General features: G+C 47.7%; 1 protein-coding gene across 1 annotated transcript in view; it reads right to left on the reverse strand.

The window, feature by feature from the left end:
• The window catches only part of SEMA3D (semaphorin 3D), a 170,209-nt gene that overhangs the window by 65,535 nt on the left and 86,794 nt on the right, over positions 1-17,880 (reverse strand). The window lies entirely within an intron of this gene.

Genomic DNA, 17,880 nt, shown 5'->3' on the forward strand with positions numbered 1-17,880 from the left:
GCCGCAGCCGGGGGCCCCCCCCCCCCCCCAGTCTGGTGAGTTGCAAATGCACTGAGGTGAAAATGCACTTGAGTGGAAGGACGTAGTGATGAGGAGGGGGCAGGGTGGTGAATGGAGACAGAGGCAGAGAAGAAAAGGGGAGGGGGTGAGGTCCCAGACTGAGCTCAGGTTGCCAGCTCTGGGTTGGAAAATGCCTGGAGATTTGGGGAGGTGGAGCCTGGGGACTGTGGAGGGGGGGGAGCTCAGCAGATATCATGCTGTACAGTCCATCTGCCAAAGCAGCCATTTGCTCCAGGAGGACTGATCTCTGTCTTCTAGAGATCAGTTGTAATACTGGGAGATCTCCAGGCCCCACCTGGAGATTGGCAAGCCTATCCCAGAGAGTTTAAGTGTGACTGAATATTAAATAGAGGAGGGAAATATGATCCACAGAACATTCCAGAGGTTTGGGAAGAGTCCCCACCAAAGTTCCCTCTAAGCTGTGGAGTCTTGTGAGCAAAAATCCTACTTTGTGAGCCACTGGCATTAAGGTTGTGAGCGAGCAATTTGGCTACTGCATAAATTAGTTTGCTCTGGAACCATCTGTGACGACCCCTTTATTGGGGAGGTCTGGTTTCCCTTTAAAAGTGTACTTTATGTTTTTCTCTACTGGGTAATCCGGCTGCCACCAGGAAATTTAAGGCTTTCCAAACCTTTATAATATAATATTCATCACTGGGTAGGTATATCGAGGGTTTAAGCTTTCGAGGAACTATGTGGTCTGAGGAAGGATTCTTTCCAGAGCTGGTATACTTGAATGAAATAGGATTTATTTAAAGAAAGCATAAATACGAGGGTAGAACCATGTAACTAGTAAAGTAGGTATAACACACAGTCTGCTCCCTACTGACAGGGATTTTTCCTTAGGTAACTTTGTAACACTTTTCCTTCAGGCCATATATGGTTACTGTTTCTTTATACTTCAACTTTTCATAACACACACAAGAAGGTCTCTCCTTCAGACCCCAGAACTAAACTCATCCCCCACAGGGATGGGTCTCACTCCTCTCATACACAGAACTTCTGCTTCTCTCCCAGAAATCAGAACTTAACTGATCTTCATCAACTGTCACACTCCAGCTGTCCAAACCTCCAACTGTCACTCCTGATAGACATAAAGATCATCCACACAGCATCACTTCCAAAACCCCTCCCCTCTCTGTCACTCACCAATCACACCACTTGCTTGTTTCCACTACTCTAGACTATCATACAGTCATGCTATCATACAGCCATGCATCCAAACTTTTAAAGTCACACACACACAGTTAAACATGAAATCGTTTACTGCATAAATTACTTTGCTCTGGAGCCATCCTTCCTGAGCTAAGGCAAAAATGTGTGAGCTGGAGGCTAAAAAACTATGACCTAGCTCACACTAACTCAGTTTAGAGGGAATGCTGGTCCCCACACGAAGAGAGTGTTGTAGAAGTCCAGCCTGGGTGTGGGTTCTCGTGGCTGTATCCTGCCCCACGAAAGACCAGTGGTCCCTCTAGTCCAGCATCCTGTCTCACACAGTGGCCAACCAGTTCCTCTGGATGGCCAACAACAGAGCAGAGAGGCTGAGGCCTTCCCCTGAGGTTGCCTCCTGGCTCTGGGATTAAGAGGTTGACTGTGCATGGTGCGTGGGGGGGGGGGGAGAGAGAAAGAAGCCTCGCCTAGTGTGCAAAAAGACCTGGAGCAGGCCCTGCACATACCCCAGCTTCCTCTCCATAGGAAAACAGCAGGTTGGTGAGAAGTTTAAAATGCATAGGCCAAATAGATTTGTTTCTGAAACAGCATCAGTACTATGTTACTATGGTAATGGGTTTGCAGCATGGGCTGGGGGCTGGGGGCTGGGGGCTGGGCCCTCCCCTGCAGGTCATCCACTTCCTTTTCCTTCCACCAACACTTGGCCGGCTAAGCCAAACTGTTCTCATTAACATACCAGACTTCTGTAGCAGAGAGAATTTCTCCCTGAAGGCAAGAGTTCATGTATGCAACACTCCCCCCTCCCCCCCACCACCCACACACCTGCATCCTGAAGTAATCTAGTTCAGGAAAGGATTTACCACTCAATTCTGCTGAATATGCTAACCTTGCTCAGTGACATTACATCATTTCTTGGCATCAGTGGATGCCTATATGGGGGGGGGGGACAGGGCGTAGGCCACAGAAAGCTTCAGAGGAATGCAAGAAAGTTGAAGTTGTGGTAACTCTACTGATCTGTAGACACAAGAGTACCGATTATGCACACATGGAGAACAATCAGGAAGCAAGCTGTGCAAGAATCTTTTTTTGTGTGTGTTTTTAACTCAAAGAAAAATATTTTTGTAAAAAGAGAGCTGGACTCTCCTGGCTGATGTCTGCTCCTGGATGAAGCCAAAATGTTAGTTCAGGTGGCATCTGGAATCGTTGAGGACTCGGTTTGGCAGCTGCCCTGCACCCTCCAGTAAGTTTGTCTAAAACATGCCATATCATTTTTTCCTTTCTGAAGCATGGATGCTATGGAGAGTCAGAAAAACTTAACCAAACAACTTTTATGGTTACATTAAAATTTAGTCCACCTACTCCAAGCTTACTTCTTTCGTTCTGGGCTCAAGTGTGCCCACCTCAGACAAGAGGTGTTCCACCTCAGACAAGTGTGCCCACCTCAGACAAGAGGTGTTCTGACCTGGAGGGAACTGGCTCCTGGCGCTGCCCATACCACCAGACAGCAGGCTGCTCTCAGCCCAGCCCCAATGAGGTATTCAGGAGTCAGGGGATGTGGTCATGGATACATGCAGCTACTGCACCACGGCCAACCGTGTGCATGTGTGCACACGTCTGTTTGACCAAGAGGTACGCCCCACTTCGGCTCTGGCAACAATTCTTGGGGGTAAAGAAATCATGAGGAGGCAGATGTGGACACGGGGAGGCTGAAAGTGACAATTTTTGGGGGGGGACAGATACGGTAAAGACACGTGCGTGGATGGGGGGCTTAGCTACTAGGGTCCTCAGCTGAGAACCCACACCCTCCCGCATTGGGATTTGTAAACACCTCTCCCTGGCTGAGGTTTGAGTTTTGTGGTTGCTCAGGGCTCTGGGGCACCTATTCTGCTCATACTGAGCAGAGGGGCTTAGCTGGTGGATTCCTTGGCTGGGTTTTTTTTGGGGGGTATTTTTTTTGTATTTTTCACATGTGTATGCATGTGCACATGCACATGCACCTGGAAGTCATGGCAACCTCTGGTGACTGACCTCTACTGGGGGCCTGGAGGATATTCAGAGAGATGGCCTCCTGCCTCTGGTATTTCAAGGAGGTCTCCCATCCAAATATTTGCCAGCATCAACCCTGCTTGGCTTCTGAGATCTGACAAGATCGGGCTTGCCTGGGCTATCCAGGTTAGGGCATCTCATTGGGATTTTTGAACACCTCCTCCCAAGCATTTGTGTCCCCCTCAGAAATGGTGCTTCCAGCCTCACTCTGTCAATGCACCCCTCCTCCTTTGCCTTTGCATCCCCCCAAAAATTGTCGCTTCCAGCCTCCCTCCATCAATCAGCTGGATCTTGCTCAATGAGGTAGGTTGCACTGCGAGGTGACTATTGGGTCTCTAGGTATGAGGCATGTGTTTCATTATGGGGTGGGTGCTGCTTGGGTTGTGGGGGGACCCCCAGCCTACTCACCCCGGGCAGAGGTGGCTATCCTCCCACCCAAGCACCGAGAGTTGAACCCATGGGCTGCATGCCAGATGTCTCAGAGAGGAGTGGGGGAATGGGGGGAAGAGGGGACAGGAGTCCTGGATCTTTACTCCCCGAGGTCCAGAGAGGGGTAATCTAGCAGTGGGAGGTTGACCTTGAGGAAGGCCAAATCATCCACCAGGGCTGGGTCCAGGCAGGGGGGCTGAGGATGTCTCCTGGATGGAACACCCGCTCACTCTAGACACTGGTGGGGGCTGGTGGGGGGGGGCAGGAGAAGAGGCTCATGGCCATGCAGGATAGGTCAGGCCAGATGGCAGCCTTGCATGACCAGTACTCCAGGGGATTGGAGTCAGTGGGCTTGGGGGGAGGGATCAGCAAGGTACTTTCTCACCATCACCTCCACCAAGTCCTCCGCCAGGGCACGCCTGGCCTCCCCGATGTCACCGACTTCCCAGATCACCACTGAGGACCAGTCCTGGGGATCCTTCCTGCTTGGGCTCTTGGGGACTGAGGTGCTGGGCTGCTGCTGCTGCTCCTTCTCTTCCCCTCAGCCTCTTCCATCCCCTGTTCCCTCTGGCCACATTGGTTGGCCTGCAGCCTCCACACTTCTCTGCAGAGGTCCTGCCTCTATTGCAGGACCTCCAAGTTACAGATGATGCCCTCTATATTGGGGTCACAGATGCAGGGCATTTTGTACTCCTCCTTGCGGAGAGGATGCAACTTGGCGGCCATGCCCAGCCGCAATCTCTCTGCCAAGGCTCTGGCCCTCAGGAGAAGAGCTGTTCCTTGCTCCAGTGTGAAGGCCAGACCATGGATCAGGGGGATGGCTTGCCCAAGACTGGTCATATGGAAGCAGAGGATATCAGTGGTGTCCTGGAATGGCTTCAGAACATGCAGCATTTGGGAGAGGATTAACCAGTCATTAACGCTTATGCTAAGCTCTTGTCCCCAGTGCAGGATGGGCATAGAGGAGATGATGCCCTGCACTGTGCTCTTCTGCTCCCACCAGACATGCAATCATTGCATAGGTGGAGTTCCAGCGGGTGGGTATGTACTGTACGAGCCGCTGTTTGGGCTCCCCGCTGCTGCTTGCACAGCCAACGGGCAGACTTAATGCTGTGAGAGAGCCAGGTGCGGGCAGATCTCCAACAAGGAGTGTGTCTTCAGTGTGACACTGCTCCCCAATTCGAGAGCATCCCTTACCCCAGGTGCAGGGTGTGTGCCAGGCAGACGATGCCCTTGAGGTGTGCACCCTTCACTGCTGTCAGCATGTTGGCATCCATGTCCGTGACCATGTAGCCGCGGATGATGTCACCCAATGCTGGCTGCTCCACAGGTCTGCCACGAAGTGTACAGTCCACCCTTGCACTCTGGATAGTTTGGCCTGGACCATGTCTACTGCAGAGCAGTGCATGGAAGGCAAGACACGCCGGCTCAGGGTCCTTCATGAGGGGATGGAATACCATGGAGCAATGTAACACAACAGTCAGCAAAAGGCCACATGCTCCACAATGGACAAAGGTTGGCCATCCACAGCAACCATCTCACCGATGAGGTAAGTGATTGCCTCCTGGGCCTTCCCCCTAGTCCTTTTGCTTGGCAGTGCCAGCATCCCCATGGGAATGACCTCAAGGGTAGCCTGCCTGTGGCTAGAGGTTCCACTCCCACCCACAGCACCCTCAGTGAGAGTCTTTCTGCTTGCAGGGGACTTCTGCTCCCCCCCTTCGCCAAGACAAAACAGGCCTCTTCTTTCCCCTCCTGGGTGCCACTCTTTGCTCTGGAGGCAACAGACTCGAGGGCGCCCTTTGCAGGTGCCTGCAGAAGGTGGAGGATGATAAGTGTTGGGGGTTTGAGCCCCTCCAGATCTGTAGATTGCACACCAGGCACTTTGCCACACAGGGGTCATTGGGGAGGGTGTGGTAATGCTCCCAAAATGTGGCCTGAAACCGGGGATGTAAAATTGTGGCAGGCTGGAGGCTTAGCCACTGTGGTGTGGTGCTGGGCTGGGAGGACTGACAGAGGGGTGGACTCAAGGTGGGAGCAGCCCAAGGAGTTGGGATGTGGAGGGCATGGATGTCTCCCCAAAACCCCCTAATTCACTACTGTCAGATTCCTCCTCCACAAACAGTTTTAGCAACTGCTCTGGTTCTGGCAGCGCTAATAGCGCTTCTGCCTCCGAGTGCATCCCCAAGAACACATTAGGCAAAAGAGACTCTGAGACTCCCCAGTGGCACCCCAGTACTGCTGGGCACCAGTGGGCTAGCAGGACAGGATTGTTCCACTGGGATGGGGGCCAGTGGGATGGGTGGTGAACTTCTTCCCCCCACAAGGAGCACCCCTGTCCCCCACTCTCACGGAACAGAGGGGTGTTGATAATTAGGCAGGAGGGTAGGTCATCTGCCAAGGAACCCACTGGCTGAGCCCCTCTGCCTAGCTGTAGCAGGTGCTGGGCTCAGAACCCTGAGCCCTACCAGACACTATCCCAGTCAGGGACAGGTATGTAAAAATCCCACTGAAGGGGAGATTTTGTGTGTGTGTGTGGGTCCTCAGCTGAGGAACCCACTAACTGTGTCTCTCTGCCTGGCTGTAGCAGAGGGAAAGGTGGTGGCTCAGAGCCCTGAGCCCACCAGACACCACCCCAGTCAGGGACAAGTGTTGAAAACTCCCACTGAAGGAGACTAGCTGAGCCCCTCTGCCTGACTGTAGCAGAGGGTCAGGTGCCTCAGAGAGTCCTGAAACCAGGGCTGGCCCGAGGTGTTTCTGCGCCCTAGGCGCCTGGAGACCTACCTTTTGCCACCTCCTCCCCCCACCTCCACCGTGCGCATCCTCGGTGATCCGGCCCGCTGGGGCATCTGCATGGCCAGAACCAAGACGGGGATGCGTCAGGGTGGCCACAGAGGGCAGCAGGTCAGTGCCGTGGCAGGCAGGCTGTGGCGGGGGGCCTTCCTTCTTTCCTCCCTCCCCCCCCTCGGCGGAGCGGCCTCCCTCCCTCAGCTCCCGGCCCCCTTTGCTGCTTCTTCCCTGGAGGAAGGAAGGGAGGGAGGGAAGCGCCCGGGCGGGCCTGAGGGCGGCGGCGGCATTTGGGTGTGGGTCCCCTCCCTGGGTCTGGGGCCTGGGTGGCTGGGTTCAAGGGGGGGAGGCTGCGCGCAAGCCACTGCACCCCTGCCTGCCTTATCTTGCATGTTTTCAGTGGCCACAGATCAGCATGCAGCAGCACTGGGGAGTCGAAGGTGGTGATGCAGGGGGCACACTTGGCGGCGGTGCTGGGCGGGGGGGAGCTTGGCAACCCTGGGGAGGAGCTTCTGAACACGCCGAGTGCCCTGATCCCCAGCAGGGCAGGGAGCGCTAGGACCCGGTGAGTCCTCCCGTTGGAGGTGGAGCAGAGGCAGGCAGGCAGGCAGGCGAGGGAGGGGGTGACGTGCAGGACCTGATCGAGGAGTAGCAGAAGCAGGAAGAGCTGCAGGCAGGCGGCGGTGGGACTGGTGGGTGAGCCCAGCGCCCTCCGGGCTGGAAGATGTGTGGCCTTCTCTGGAGAGCCAGGGCAGGGTTGCCAATGTGGCGGCTGCCCCTGCCTCTCCTCCCACGCCCTAAAGGCCGGTCCACGCTCTAGGCGAATGCCTAGTTCGCCTAGCGGGCGAGCCGGCCCTGCGTGAAACACCAACACTGTTCACAGGACTTTTTCTCTCTTTGCTTCTAACAGTTATCTCCCTCTCTGCCTCCTGCCAAGTAAAAAGAGCTGTGTGTGAGATGGGGGGGGGTATATATCCGTTCTGTTTCCATACAGCAGAATGGGAGCTCTCTTGTTGGCAGCGAGAGTTCCCTGTCAAGCTTTGGAGGGCCACTATAGGTGTTTCCAGGGCTGTAGAAGTCCATCCCCCCATTGCTTTGACAATGCTAGAACATTCATAGCACTTTTGTTAATAATAATGTTATTGTACTGTAGAGATTTAAAATGGTTTTAAATATGTTTTATATTTAATACTGGCTTATGCCTGATTGTAAGCTGCCCTGAGCCCGCGTAGTGGGGAGGGCGGGATATAAATTGAATCTATAAATAAATAAATTATTTCATCTGCACCAGCGTGTCTTGCTCATAAACTGCAGTTATGAACCTCAGTGAAAAACATGGCAGTACATGAGAGATATGATCACACAAACTGAGGCCTCACAAACCATTAACCAGCCATGTTCGTGATGAAATCAGGTTTGTGATGAGGTTCATGCCCCTTCCTAGACAACACCTAAAGTTTTTTTCCCATGTGATCACTGCACAGGATGCGCTTGTGCAGTGACCAGAAAAATGTTTCAGAATGCATCCAATACTAGGACTTTTTCTATTAACTCATTCAGCAATTGTAACTTTAAGGGAGTAATTTATGTTATTCAGTGTCCTTATGACTTAATGTATGTGTGACTACTAGAATTTTTGAACATAAGAGCTGTATTAGACAAAAGAAACTAAATGCTCTGCTCATCAACTATTATCTTACTTCCGGCCACACTGAGAAGCAGCTGTGATTCTGGGTTGTGATATGTGTTCAGCGTTCATCTTCAAGCCTGCATATATTCCTATAGAAAACAGAATTGTTTTGGATTCACCATCTTCAGACATTGACACCTATGGGATTGAATGAAGAAGTGGACTGGACTTACTGTGTTTGGTTTTGAGCGGCTACATGCCTGGTGTTCTCCAATGGGCAGTGCTGATCCTTTGGCGCCCCCCCTCTTTCTCCCCTTCCCCCCTCCTCTCTTCTCCTTCCTTCGGGAGCAGAATTACATACCACATGGGAGGTATTACATCATCCTTTCATTCCACCATGTAGCTGACTTTATTATGACAAATGTGCCATTTGATTTCAATTGCTGCTTGGAAACTTTATACCAGGTTTGTCTGTAGGTTTAAATATTCTCAGATTTAAATATTCATTTATATATTTATATAATTTAGCTCATACATAATTTGTGCTTTACAAATTATAACATCAATGAAGATTTATGTGTGAGTGCAGTTACCATGTGAAGGGATCCATGACCTGCTTTATAAGTTTACATCATACCACACAATACATGAAGTAGAAATTGTTTTGTTGGGGTTTTTTGCAGAATTTTCAAAAATTAATACTTATTTTTATTATAACAATTTGGCTTTTTTCTTCTCTCTTCCCTTTGTATTTCCAGATTACAACACCTGGTCAGGATTGATATATATTATTTTCTGGATGTGTTTTTTAAACATTATGTACTATTGACCACTGAGGAAAGTCCTTGAGACCGAAATATGTATGGTCGTGTTGGTCATTTGGTGCATTCATCAACTTTGTATGGCAAATTATTACAACTTATGTAAAACTTGTTTTGACTTTTAATGCAGGTCTTCGGGAGAGTGGGGATGATGATGATGATGTCCTATGTTTTTAATTTTACTATTGTGTACACCATATAATAAATATTTATTTTGATACTATTTTATCTGCTGTAGCTTGACCCTTTTAACATTTTTAATATCATATAGCCTCCACAGAGCCAAATGGTACATAGGAAAGTGGGCAAGATCCTTTGTCTGCAGTTCACAGCTGTTCAAATAGAATGGACATCTATTCCACTGGTTGGATAAAGAAAGGCGTGTGGTAGAGAGGCTATGTGAATTATTCTACCAAAAGGGAGCACAAGTGAGTGAGCAGCTGAAATAGAATCCCTGTGCAGATGTTAACAAAGTATCCTAATGTATGTGTGGGTGGGTGGAGGGAGAATGGGATTGTGCCTGTTGTGTAAATGTACAATGCCCTGTTTGCACAAGTATACACACTGTTGTATACAACCTGTAACCTGAAAATGTGGAGGGCAAGGAGCATGGGTAGGGGGAATACATGGATAGCTCACGCTTTTCTCAGTACATGCACTGTCATCTTCAAAAGGGGACACTTTTATGAAAGGCTTGCCACATTGGAAAGAGGTCTCAGTGGTATCACAGGGGCCAGCCAGCTCCATTTACAGAATCTCTCCCCCCCCCCCCGCGCCCAAAGGCTCAGCCCTGGGGCAAAAATACACGTTTGCACTGAAAGCAGTGGAGGGTGCTTCACTCTACTGATCTGTAAGTAGCATGCATCTTGTCTTACGCAGTACCACTTTTTTCTCTCAACCCAAACCTCTTTTGTAACACCAGAGGGCAGTCAAGTGATGCTCAGGGAGTGTGTTATGGAGATGATTGACACCACACAATCAATTGCAGAGGTACAGAGGTAGGCACTGCTTTCTGCCACAAAGTGCCACCAGAAACAGTGTCCAATGTCAAAGTGCTCCCCCAGCACATACCTAAAGTTGTCTGGTTGACTTATGAGATAGAATCATAGAATCAAAGAGTTGAAGGATGAGTGTAAAGCATCCCTAACAAGTGTTTGTCCAATCGCTCCTTAAAGACTGCCACTGAGGGGGAGCTTACCATCTCCATAGGCAGCTGATTCTACTGTTGCACAACTCTTTACTGTAAAAAAAGGTTTTCCTAATATCCAGCTGGTTCCTTCCCACCTTTAATTTAGACCCATTTTTGTGAGTCCTATCCTCTGCTGCCAACAGGAACAGCTACCTACCCTCCTTTAAGTGACAGCCCTTCCAATACTTAAAGAGAGAAATCATGTCCCCCTCAACCTCTTCTTCTCCAAACTAAACATTCCCAAGTCCTTCAGCCTTTCCTCATAGGGTTTGGTCTTCCTATGAGGCAGATGAGATGAAGGCAAATGAGCAGAGCATAAAACCTCATACTTTTCTTTGAAAGGGTGTTAAAATGCTTGAAGGGAGTAACCAACATCTCCAGCAATCAACAGAAAAGAAAATACACTTCACAGCAAGCTTGTTGGTTGTTCTTAATTTGCTACTAGGTGTATGGGAACTTTCAAAAAGGAAGATTTTTTTCTACCTTGTGTAGTCCCAGTAGTCACTGATCTTAATTTTGGATTCCATTCTCTTGCGTACTTTACAAGCATGAATCCACAACAGATGTCATCTGTGTTTGTTTGTTTTTTTTACTCAGACTGTCTTAAAGGAGTTCACTGGTGTTCCACATTAATAAGGCCCAGTGGCTCAGAGTGCAAGAAATCAAAATATACAGTGGCATCTTTTTAGGGATGCTACATGCAGCCAGGTTCAGATGGTCAACAACAACACAGGCATGGGCACGTGGGTCTGACAGCTTGCGATCTGGCCGGAAAACTTGGCGATGCTGTTTGTATGAACCTGTATCTCCACATGAGACCTAGAAGTAGCAGGTAGCAATGTGTGCAACTGCGGTGTTAACCCAAAGGCATCATATTGGGCTATTTCTGGACTGTGATATATGAATAAAACTTGATACAAAGGGCTAATAAAAAAGACTGTGTAATAAAGAGGTCACATTGAGGCCACCCAGAGGAAACAATGCCAGCCGAAGATGTTGATCCGCTGACCCATATCGCTTCAGAGGTGCTCCTGTGTGTCTCTCGCTTATCATGTGTACGCAAACACAGGTTTACAGCAAACACAGAAAACTCATTAGTTAGCTAAGACTACAGGTCTCCAGATGAGAGGCTTATTCCGAATTCCCCCTCTGTCAGACTACAAGAGAGTTCCAGTCCACATGGAGGAATCCACATGGCCAGTAATGAGTCAGCTGCATTGTCTCAGCACGTACTTCTTTCCCCTCTCAGGTTCCAATGGTCAAAGTTAATCAAAAGAATTGAAATTCACCACGCTAGCCAATCCCAGATCGCAGGGCAGGGCCACCAGGTTAAGCCGCCTGAGCCCTCCCTCTTCCTTGCCCCGGCATCTTTAAAACTTAGTGCACAGGGCGACCTCACCACCCTCACCCCCTTCTCCTACGACCTCTATGTCTGCTGTGTCCCTTCTGCCCAGCTTGCTGTCCTAAAACCCTTACTTCGCTTTACACTCTAGTCTGCGCAGATAGAGTGCTGCACGTGTTCTCAGCTGGTCTGTTTGCACGCTCTCTCCCCATTTATATTTTTCTCCCTACCCTAATACCTCCAGCTGGAAGATTTAGGAGCCGCGCATCGCCTGAGGTAAATATCTCCCGCCAACAATAACCTGCTAATGTGAAAGTGCTTTACCAAATCTCTCTGTTTTTACTTAGTTCTTGTGTGTGTGTATGATATTGCGTGCTTTGCTTGATATTCAGTAAACTAAAGATAATTTTATTCCTGTTTCTGTCTCTTCATTGAAAACGCAGTGGTGCACCCAGTGACCAGGTTTTTTCAGTGAGGGCACCACCCTGAGGCCTGCCTTTCCCCCGGAGGCTCCCCTGATGCTTACCTTATTCTCTGTTAGGTGCCAGGCCAAACCATTTCTTTTTATCCATCTCTGTTAGCTGCTTTTATGGTCTTGCTTTGAGCCTAAGGGCTATTCAATGAATATCGTATTAGGCTACTATTTTATGATGTTTTTATGCCCTGGCTTGTTCATTATTGACAATTTGTATGCTATTTTCGTTGATTCTATTGTCCCTTTTGCTTTGTGAGCCACCCTGAACAAGTATACATGTTCTAAATAAACAAAATAAAGCTCATCTTGGGCAGGGAACAGTGATAAGAGAACTTCACTTTCTGCTGAATCTTCAAGGTTGGGAAAATGTCACTCTCCAACCTCTTTGTGTGTTCCTCTATACGTGTTAAGTGCCATCAAGTTGCTTTGAACTTCTGGCAACCATATGAATTAATGACCTCCAAAATGTCCTACCACTAACAGCCTTGCTCAGGACTTACAAACCGGGGGCTGTGGCTTCCTTGATTGAGTCAACCTCTAACCCACCTAACCCAGCCCAAAAGTGAAATGGTTTCTTAAGAGTACTAGCTTCCTGGTTGCAAGATAGATAACAGGTCATCTTTATCCCATTTTCTCCCCCCCCCCCCCCCCCAAGGCTTTAGGCTTATTTTCCTGACTTACCACTTAGGCCAATAACTTCCATAAGAAAGAAAAACACAAACTTCCCCTCACTCTCAGGCATCTCACTCTCTCTCCCTCTGCCCCCCCCCCCCCAATATCCATGCTCTCAGGGTACAGCTACTATCCAGTCATAACTCTCTTCACTTACTGATCCACCCCTCTTCTCTCTTACCTTAGAGACCAGCATTTTAAACCATAGCAAACATGCCTTCAAAACCCCACATTAATTTGCAGGACCCCCCCCCCAAAAAAAAAATTACATAGCAAAACATTGCACTTTCCATTCTGTGATAGCCCGCATGGATACCTGCCAACCTTCACTACCAGGAAGACAAAAAATGCCACATCTGCTAGGAAAGCTCCACCCCTTTCCCCTACATATTAAACAACTAATACGATTATATGTGCACATGCAACTGTCCTCTTACACTATTGTAAAACATTACAAAATAACTCTAGGAAACAGGAATCTGGAAGTACCGGATAATGTTTCACTGCCACAGGAAGTGGTGGCGGCTACAAGCATGGACAGCTTCAAAAGGGAATTAGATAAGCATATGGAGCAGAGGTCCATCAGTGGCTATTAGCCACAAGGTATAGATAGGGACTCTGGGGCAAGTGATGCTCTGTCATCTTGGTGCTTGGGGGGGGGGGTCAACAGTGGGAGGGCTTCTAATGTCCTGGCCCCACTCATGGACCTCCTGATGGCACTGGTATTTCTGGCCACTGTGTGATACAGAGTGTTGGACTGGATGGGACTTTGGCCTGATCCAACATTGGCATCTCTTATGTTCTTATGTTCTTAATGTTATGGACTCTGCCCAAAAGACACCCACAACATTCAATATATTGCTATAGAAGGCTTATATTCTTTTAGGTTTTATAGAGTATAGCTTAAAGCACTATGAAATTTTTGAGAACAGAGATTATGGTGGGATGGGGAAAAAACATGGATATCATGTGCAATGGTAGTTTTCCAGTTCCACTCCCAAGTCTTTCAGAAATCCTCTACTCACAGCATCAGAATCTCTAAATGTGGAAAGTTTTCTTTATGTTAAGTGTGATCCCCAACGATAATTCAAATTTTCGCATTGTAAAAAACTGTTGTTGTTGTTCAGTCGCATGGTTGAGTCCGACTCTTCACGATCCCATGGACCACATCACGTCAGGCCTTCCTATCCTCTGTTGTCCTCCAGAGTTTGCTTAACTTGTTCATTGCATCAATAACACTATCTAACCATCGCATCCTTTGCAATCCCCTTCCTCTTTTAACTTCAATCTTTCCTAACATCAGGGTCATCTCCAGTGAATGCTCCCTTCTCATTTGGTGGCCAAAGTATTTCAGCTTCAGTATTCAGTCTTCCAGGGAACAGTCAGGGTTGATTTCTTTTAGGATTGACTGATTTGATTTCCTTGCAGACCAAGGGAATCTCAAGAGTCTTCTCCAGCATCATAATTCCAAAGCATCCATTCTTCGACGCTTAGCCTTCCTTATGGTCCAACTCTCGCAGCCATACATTACTACAGGGAATACCATTGCTTTGACCATACGTACTTTGTGAGGCAGGGTGATGTCTCTACTTTTTATTATGCTGTCTAGGTTTGCCATAGCTTTCCTTCCAAGGAGCAGGCGTCTTTTAATTTCATGGCTGCAGTCACCGTCTGCAGTGATCTTGGATCCCAGCAACGTGAAGTCTGTCACTGCTTCCATGACTTCCCCTTCTATTTTCCAAGGAGTGATGGGGCGAGATGCCCTGATCTTAGGTTTTTTTGATGTTGAGTTTCAAGCCACCTTTTGTGCTCTCCTCTTTCACTCTCAGCAAGAGGCTCTTTAGGTCTTCCCTCACTTTCTGCCATTAGAGTGGTATCGTCTGAATACCTGAGGTTGCTGATGTTTCCCACCGCAATCTTAATTCCAGTTTGTGATTCATCCAGGCCAGCATTTTGCATGATGTACTCTGGATATAAATTAAATAAGCAGGGTGACAATATACATCCTTGTCGTACTCCTTTTCCTATTCTAAACCAATCAGTTGTTCCATATCTGGTTCTAACTGTCACTTCTTAACCCTTATACAAGTTTCTCAGGAGACATGTGAGGTGGTCTGGTACTCCCATCTCTTTAAGGACTTGCCACAGTTTGTTGTGATCCACACAATCAAAGGCTTTAGCGTAGTCAATGAAGCAGAAGGAGATGTTTTTCTGGTACTCCCTTGCTTTCTCCATAATCCAGCGAATGTTGGCAATTTGATCTCTAGTTCCTCTACCTCTTCGAAACCCAGCTTGTACTTCTGGCAGTTTTCTATCCACGTACTGCTGAAGCCTAGCTTGTAGGATCTTGAGCATGACCTTGCTAGGATGTGAAATGAGTGCAATTGTGTGATAGTTTGAACATTCCTTGGCATTGCCCTTCTTTGGGATTGGAATGTAAACTGACCTTTTCCAATCCTGTGGCCACTGTTGCGTTTTCCAAATTTGTTGGCATATGGAGTGCAGCACTTTAACAGCATCATCTTTTAATATTTAAAAGACTTTGAATAGCTCAGCTGGGATACCATCACCTCTCCTAGCTTTATTGTTAGTAATGTTTTCTAAGGCCCATTTGACTTTGCACTCCAGGATGTCTGGCTTGAGGTCAGTGATCACACCCTCGTGGTTGTCAAGGACACTGAGGTCCTTCTTGTATAGTTCTTCTGTGTATTCTTGCCATCTCTTCCTGTTAGGTCCCTACCATTTTTGTGCTTTATCATGGCCAGCTTTGCACGGAACATCCCCTTGATTTCTCCAATTTTCTTGAAGAGATCTCTAGTCCTTCCCATTCTATTGTTTTCCTCTATTACTTTTGTTTTCCTCTATTACTTTGCATTGTTCATTCAGGAAAGCTTCCTTATCTCTCCTTGCTGTTCTCTGTAAATCTGCATTCAATTGGGTAAATCTTTCCTTTTCACCTTTGCCTTTCATTTTCCTTCTTTCCTCTGCTATTTGTAAAGCCTCATCAGACAGCCACTTGGCTTTCTTGCATTTCTTTTTCTTTGGGATGGTGCTGATTGCTGCCTCCTGTACAATGTCACAAACCTCTGTCCATAGTTCTTCAGGCACTCTGTCTATCAAATCTAGTCCCTTAAACCTATTCTTCACCTCCACTGTATATTCATCAGGGATGTGATCTAGGTCAAACCTGAATGGCCTAGTGGTTTTCCCAACTTTCCTCAGTTTAAGCCTGAATTCTGCAATGATTAGCTAATGATCAGAGCCACAGTGAGCACCAGGTCTTCTTTTTACTGACTGTATAGAATTTCTCCATCTTTGACTGCAAATGATATAATCAATCTTATTTCAGTGTTTCCCATCTGGTGATGTCCATGTGTAGAGTCACCTTTTAGGTTGTTGGAAGAGGGTGTTTGCTATGACCAGTGTGTTCTCTTGACAAAACTCTGTTAGCCTATGCCCGGCTTAATTTTGTTCTCCAAGGCCAAACTTGTCCTTTATTCTGTTTACCTTTTGACTTCGTACTTCAGCATTCCAGTCCCCTGTGATGATAAGGACATCTGTTTTTGGTATTAGTTCTAGGAGGTGTTGTTGGTCTTCATAGAACCGGTGCACTTCCGCCTCTTCTGCGTCAGTGGTTGGGGCATAGACTTGGATTACTGTGATGCTGAATGGTTTGCCTTGGGTTTGGACCAAGATCATTCTGTTGTTCTTGAGACTGTATGCCATTACTGTCTTTCTCATTCTCTTGTTGACTATAAAGGCCACACCATTTTTTCTATGGGATTCTTGGCCACAGTAGTAGATCTAATGGTCCTCTGAGTTAAATTTGCCCATTCCCATACACTTCACTCCTATCCACTCCATTCCCGTCCAAAAATGCAAACCATTATTTGGCTGCGGTCACACGGAACATTAGCCACGCAAGAGAGACAGAAGACAGGCGGATTTTCCGGGCACGATCTCACCGGCACATCTGGGAAGCGTAGCGCTTCCGTGGCACAACTGAGGCTTCCCGCCGAAAACGTGCAGCAAAAAACTAGTACCTCGGAGGTACTAGTTTCCGGAAACCGCGGGGCAAGGGCGGGCGTCTGATCGCGTTTCTGGTGGCATCCGGTGCCCGCCCATGTCTCCTTGCGAAAAACGGTTTTCGTTTTTCCAAGTCTCCGTGGAGACTTGCGCATTTGTCGTGTACACAAAAAAAGAAAACCAGTTAGCCGCACCGCACGCTTCTTCGTTGCGTGCAGGTGTGTCCTGTGATCGGCACCTCTCCCTACCCACGGAACCTCCACGGTACCTCCACAGGACCTCCACAGGAGGTCTGATCGCTTAACCGCGCATTAGTTTGTTCCAGGGCAAACAGCCACGCTCCCCCCCCCCGCAGTTTCCTGCCCGCCTTTATTGATTATATTCTGCAACAATTTATAGAGATAAGGGATAAATATTAATGGTCACTGTAACGATTCCATGTTTTACTGTGTGTGTGTGTTTAAAAGTTGGTTGGCATGGCTGTGTGAGGATAATCTAGTGTGATGGACTCAGGCAAGTGATATGATTGGTGAGTGACAGAGAGGGGGAGGGGTTTTGGAATGGATGCTGTGTGGATGATTGGAATGTCTATCTGGTGTGTCTGTTAGGTATGACAGTTGAGTAAAACAGTTAGTCAGAGCAGAGTGTGCTGTGAAAAGCAGTTGATATGAGTTTTGTCCTGAGGTCTCTGTGTGAGAAGTTCCTGTGTGAAATATAAGAGTAAAAGTCTCTGTTTTAAGCAGACGGTTAAGTTCTGTGTTATAAGAGTTACAATTGAAAGCTGAGAGTCTAAGAAGAGTACAGTGAAAAGTGTTACAAGGTTGCTTTAACCTCCCTGTCAGTAAAAGAGAAGCTTGTGAGAGACACCAAGCATTTGTTCAAATCCTTCCCAGTACTGTTTACATTGTTTACCCTCGTATTTATGTTTTCTTTAAATAAATCCTAATTCCTTCAAGTATACCAGCTCAGCAAATAATCCTTCCTCAGACCACATAGACCTTCATGAATGCCTAAGACCCATGGTACACCTACCCCGTGGAAAATATTATAGGAAAAGGTTTGGGAAAACCTAGATTTCCCTGGTGGCAGCCAGAATACCCTACAGAGTAAAACTGAAAGAACATTTTAAAGTAAAACTAGACCTCCCCAAAAAAGAGGTCGTCACAGTCACATCTAAGGAAACTTTCAAAATAAGAAAGCACAAACAAAATAAGAACCAGGCATGAACTCACAATG

The sequence above is a fragment of the Gekko japonicus genome, unplaced genomic scaffold (assembly GCF_001447785.1).
Source record: "Gekko japonicus isolate JY-2015 unplaced genomic scaffold, Gekko_japonicus_V1.1 scaffold2216, whole genome shotgun sequence".
NCBI classification, from domain to species: Eukaryota; Metazoa; Chordata; class Lepidosauria; order Squamata; family Gekkonidae; genus Gekko; species Gekko japonicus.